At 42.3% G+C, this 6000-nt stretch overlaps 1 protein-coding gene across 2 annotated transcripts in view; it reads right to left on the bottom strand.

Moving 5' to 3' along the window:
* The window catches only part of Exoc6 (exocyst complex component 6), a 156258-nt gene that overhangs the window by 28332 nt on the left and 121926 nt on the right, over nt 1-6000 (bottom strand). The gene's annotated exons all lie outside the window — the stretch shown is intronic.

The raw sequence follows: 6000 nt of genomic DNA, 5'->3' as shown, positions 1-6000 counted from the left end.
TGAAATGTCCACCTTTTGGTCTTCCTTCTTCTTGAGTTCCTTGTGGAATGTGGGTTGTTCTTCCTGTGCCTTTAATATCTTGTGAGTTCAGAATAATATCATCTGCAAACAAAAGCAATGGCTTCTTCGATTTATTTCTTCTCTTGCTTATCATTCTGGCTAAAACGTCAAGCACCAGAATGAATGAGCAGAAAGAATGGGCATCCTTTTTTAGGGGACTTTAGATTTTAGGGAGAATTAAACTTGAAATAGTAGGAGACATACATACACCCAGTTTCCCCATTTAGTGTAAGGTTGGCTGTCAGTGCATCATATGGAACCCTTATTATGTTGAGTATGTTCTTCTAGCCCTAGTTCATTCAGGCTGTTTGTTTGATTGATTGTTTTGTGTAGTTCTGGCTGTCTTGAAACTTACTCTGTAGGGTGTAGATCAGGCTAGCCTTGAATTCAGAGATCCACCTGCTTTTGCTTCCCAAGGACTTTGATTAAAAGTATGCACCACACAGAGAAACCCTGTCTCGAAAAATAAAAAATAAAAAACAAAAAAACAAAAAAACAAAATAAAGCCGGGAGGTGATGGCACACGCCTTTAATCCCAGCATTGGGAGGCAGAGGCAGGCGGATTTCTAAGTTCGAGGCCAACCTGGTCTACAGAGTGAGTTCCAGGATAGCCAGGGCTATACAGAGAAACTCTGTCTCCAAAACAAAACAAACATTATGCACCACTACTGCCCAGATTATTTAGGGTTTTTTAATCATGAAAGGAAGTTGAACTTTGATAAAGGCTTTTTCTTTAATGATTGAAATGCTCACATGCTTTCTGTCCTTGAGTCTATTTATAGGCTATATTACACATTTATTGATGGTGGACCAATCTTGCTTCCCTGGAAGGAAACTATTTTATTCATGGTATATCTTCTTAATAATATGTGTTTAAATTCAATTTTCAAACACTATATCTGAAAATTTTACATCTATGTTTACCAGGGAAAATGGTCTATAGTTTCTTTCTCTCTTTCTCTCTTTTTCTTTTTTGTTATATCTTCATCTAAGTTTTGTATCTGTCTTAGTTAGGGTTTCTATTGCTATAATGAAACACAGTAACAAAAAGCAAGTTGCTTACATTTCCATATCACAGTTCATCATCAAAGGCAGTCAGGGCAGGAACTCAAACAAGGCAGGAACCTGGAGGTAGGAACTGATGTGGAGGCTATTGGGGGTGCTGCTTAGTGCCATGTTCTTCATGGAACCCAGCACCACCAGCCTAGGGGACGGCACTACCCACAATGGGCTAAACCCTCTCATATTAATCACTAACTAAGAAATTCTCTATAGGCTTTTCTGTAGCCTGATCTTATGGAGGCATTTTCTCTTTTGAGGTTCCCTCCTTTCAGATGACACCAGCTTGAGTCAAGCTGACATAAAACTAGCCAGCACAGGATCAGAATAATGCTGGCTTTGAGAAGAATCTGGTGGTGTATCTGTGCAATCCTGGGAGTGGTTAGAAGGGAAGCAGCAGTCGGTATCGGGTGATGACCAATAAGCGAGCGACTTCTGTGCCACAGGCTGGAGCGTGAACTAGGCACACCTGCTTAAGAAAAGCTCTCTTCACACAGGCCTCAGGAATTGCAGCGGACTCTCAGGGCAGCAGGGACAGGATCCTCTCAGCAACCCTCTCTGCCCCTTCCCTGTGAGTGGAGAGCCTGCCTCCAGGGAGTGCTTTAACCCAGAGACTCACCCATCTGCGCCCCGGGATTTACCAGAGGAGAGCTGATCTCCCAGAAGTACTGACACAGGCTTACAGACCCACAGGAGCTCTAGTCAGAGACAACAAGAACATCTAACACCAGAGAGCAATAGATGGCGAAAGGCAAACGTAAGAATCCTACCAACAGAAACCAAGACTACTTGGCTTCATCAGAACCTAGTACTCCCACCACAGCAAGTCCTAAATATCCCTAAACACCGGAAAAGCAAGATTTGGATCTAAAATCATATCTCACGATGGTGCTAGAGGAATTTAAGGAGGACATGAATAACTCCCTTAAAGAAATACAGGAGAAAAGCTCTCTCCAGTCCCTGCTAAAACTGTTCACATCTGTGCACTCCCTGACTCAGTAACTCCTAGACAAATGCCTCCACAGAAGCGTGCGCATCTGCGCACTGCATGGCCTGCAAAACAACATGTCTGCCTGTACTGTTTATGAAAGCAAGTATGGAATCAATTCAAAGGCCTGATGATAACAGAATGCATGAATTGGTAGATGTGTGCAAGGACAAAGTGGACAGCAGAGAGAAACATGACAACACGCATACACTGTACACACACCACACTGACAGAATCAAAAAGTGATGTCACACAGTCTCACACATACAAGGTTCAAAACCAGGCTAAAGTAAGCTGCATCAGAGATGACAGTGGTTTGAGAGGGGAGGGTCATGACTGCCAAGAGACACAGCGAGTGAGGAGCAGGGGTCAGGCCTTCATTCGCGACATGAGAAAGTCACACTGGGAAAAGTCTGCAGCAGATTGCCATGATTCTCCTGGATATATTCTGTACTTACGTGCGGCCTAGACTTATGAGACATTTTAAAAGTGGGAACCTCAGTTGAGAAAACACCCCCACCAGATGGGCAGGCCTGGGTACAACTTTCCTGACTAAGGATTGACATAGGAGGGTCCAGCTTACTGTGGGTGGGGTCACCCTGGGCTGGTGATCCTGGGTGCTACAGGAAAGCAGGCTGAACAAGCCATGAGGTGCAAGCCAGTAAATAACACCCCTCCATAGCCCCTGCAGCAGCTCTTCCCTCCAGGTTCCTGCCCTGTTTGAGTTCCTGTCCTGACTTCCTTCAGTGATAGACTGTGATGTAGAAGTTAAGTAAAGTGCTTTCCTCCCCAAGTTGCCTTTGGTCATAGTAACAGAAACCTTAACTAAGACAACATTTGAAAAGATGCTGTTAGGGCCTGGTGAGATGGCTCAGAGGTTAAAAGCATCGGCTGATCTCCCAGAGGACCTGGGTTTGATTCCCAGAACCTACATGGTAGCTCACAACCATCTTGAGTCCAGTTTCAGGGGTTCAATGCCCTCTTCTGGCCTTGGTGGGCACCAGGCATGTATGTATGTGGTGCACACACATATGTGCATGTAAAACACCAACACGAATACTAGTAAAAATAAAAAGAAAGAGGCTAAGAGATCTAGATAGATTTTACACAATTCATATTCTCTCTGAAATCCTTCAAAATGTGGTTCAAAGCAATATCTAGTCCTTTTCCCTTGTTGCCTCAAATGAAGCATTTGAAAACAGGACCTAATTCTAGAGGAGAAAGACAATCATAATTATTATGGCCTAGAATGTATTTAGAGAAGAAAATAGCATACTTGACTAGTAGTTCAGAACCACACATTTTTAATAACAATAAAATATTTTAAACTAATACAAATTTTCAGGGGTCCAATTCCCTCTTCTTCTTTTTTTTTTGTTTTTTTGTTTTTTGGTTTGGTTTGGTTCTTTTGTTTTGTTTTTCCAAACAGGGTTTCTCTGTGTAGCCTTGGCTGTCCTGGAACTCACTCTGTAGACCAGGCTGGCATTGAACTCAGAAATCCGCCTGCTTCTGCCTCCTAAATGCTGGGATTAAAAGCATGTGCCACCACAGCCTGGCTCCAGTGCCCTCTTCAGACACACAGGGATAAGTCACAGGAGTACCATTTTATTGTAAGAAATGTGCTCAGAAGCCTGGACATTTTTAATGTTTTCATCAAAATGGCAAAATTTTTAAGTTTTTTTTGTATGTGCATGATTAAAATGTGATCCTTAGCTACCTAGAGAGGCCATTAAGGGGGCATCAGACCAGCAAAACTGGAGTTACAAATGAACAGCCATGTAGGTGCTGGGAATCAGGACCTCTGGAAAAGCAGCCAAAACTCCAAGCATGAAGTGGTTAGTTACTGCCTCTCCCCACCAAATGCTCTTGCCACCACTGTACCAGAGGACACCTCTTGCTTGGGAGGTTGGTATTGTAGCTCACAGGGTTCCTAAATAGGGAATAGTTCAGAACCTTTCTCTTCCAATAGCCTACAGTCCCCGCTCCTTCAGGGACCATGAAGGGAGCCAGTGGGGTGAAGGCTACCAGTTCCGTTCCAGCTTGATTTCTCTGTGTGCTGCAACCAAAGAATGTGATGGTGCACATTCAGCAATAGGGGTTCCCATCTAGCTATGGTGGCAACCAAAACTAATGACTCTAGCCTGTATTCTTCTGGGGGCTCCAAAGTTCTGAGCGCTCTGAGTCTGTCATCACAGTAACTCATTTAAGCTCTATAGAACAATAAATCTAGTTCCTATTTCTGTCAAAGTCATTAGTTTAAAAATATGTTGGCCCCAATCAGAGACAGACACATCTATAGAATCACCCTTAAGGCAGCATTTCCACAGATATTTTATGTAATTCATCCCAAATTGAGCAAGTTCTGCAAAGTGCTCAGAAAATGCTAGGCTGCTGCAGAATTTTTATCTTTAAAATTCTAATGTACCGAGTTAGTCTCTAAAGGAGTAATTAAAGGATAAAGTTTTTCTTGTGCCTCTCAAGCTTATGTGAGTTGGAAGTGTTTCTCTTTCCCAGTGCTGACTCCCAGCCTAGGGCCTCACCCATCTGAGGCAAACGGTCTACAATCCAGTTCTACCCCTGGCTTGGAAATCTCTTTTGAAGAAGTATTTCTCATCAGAAGAAATCAATGTTCCCAGGAAGACACTTAAGGAAATACTGCTCAAAGGCATTTTTTTTTTTTTTGAGGCAAGAGATTGTTTCGTTAGCTACAACCCCATCTTCCTGTCTACCACCCAACCAATTTAAAACTGCAATATCATCCAACGGAGAGTCAAAACATCAAAGGACGCTGTATCTTACCAGCGAAAGTAACTCAATACAAAGCTGCACAGCACCATTAAATAAGACTCAATTCCAGAATCAGGGAAGCCAGGGATGCTTGACTGTAAGAAGTATGCACAGAACCTATTTTAAACTTTTTCATCAAAGTGGGAAAATTTTCAAGTTTTGTGATTAAAATATAACCTTAGCTACCTTGTATAAGATATTACATGTTTCAGTGATATTTAGTAAAATATTGCTATTGTACTAAGAATGGGTTGCCTCTCAGTATTATATATTAGACACACAATCATACAGTAAAGTAGCTTTCAAATCTTGAAGCGTTTGTATATTGTCAAAATAATGTCACACATTTAAGTCCACTTGATTTTTTTTTTAAAGTGGCCTTTGAATTAAAAAAAAAAAGGTGAGGTCTATAAGTATATAAACTACAACTCATCCTGTGTCTTGATTTCAGACAGGAAGATGACAACTTTTATTTGTAAGAAAACTACATGTACAAATTGTGTTTAAATGGCTTGTTTAAATTGACTGGGGCCGCAGACCCCCATGGCAGCACCAGGACCGTTAATCCCCCTGCATTGTCTGTTAGGCTCATGGGTCTTAAGATGTTGTTGAGATAACTGGCTTCCATTAGCAAGTCTGTGATTGGCAGGATGATAAAGTCTTTTCACTCGCAGGTCAGCTATTTCCTTTTCCTTAGCGGAGGGCACGCCTGATGCTCTGTCTCTTACTGAGACCCGGCTCTCTCGCCCTCAGCTTTGATTCGGTTTAACTTTCCTTCTGCATCAACTCCCGCTTGTCATCAACTCCTCCACTCAGTGCAGCAGAGATCAGGAGTTTGACCTCAGGGCAAAGTCCGGGTGGGCAGGTAAAATGTGACCATTGGACCTACTTCCTAATCTTTCATACCCAGCAATTCATGAAGCAGTATCAAATTCAAGCTAAAATCCAGAAGCACGACCCCTTATACATACTATGAAAAGAGCTCCTTGCCTTTCTAAGTACACTTGAAAAGAACTGTCAGCCACCCTATTAAGATAGAAATGGATCACAGACCAAGCAGGAAAAAGAAGAAGTGCAGAAACTCAATAAAATGTAAACAAAGGTGC

This window comes from Mastomys coucha, unplaced genomic scaffold (assembly GCF_008632895.1).
Source record: "Mastomys coucha isolate ucsf_1 unplaced genomic scaffold, UCSF_Mcou_1 pScaffold21, whole genome shotgun sequence".
Taxonomy (NCBI): domain Eukaryota; kingdom Metazoa; phylum Chordata; class Mammalia; order Rodentia; family Muridae; genus Mastomys; species Mastomys coucha.
Note: the sequence above shows the minus strand (reverse complement) of the source record. Positions and strands in the feature narration are given on the sequence as shown.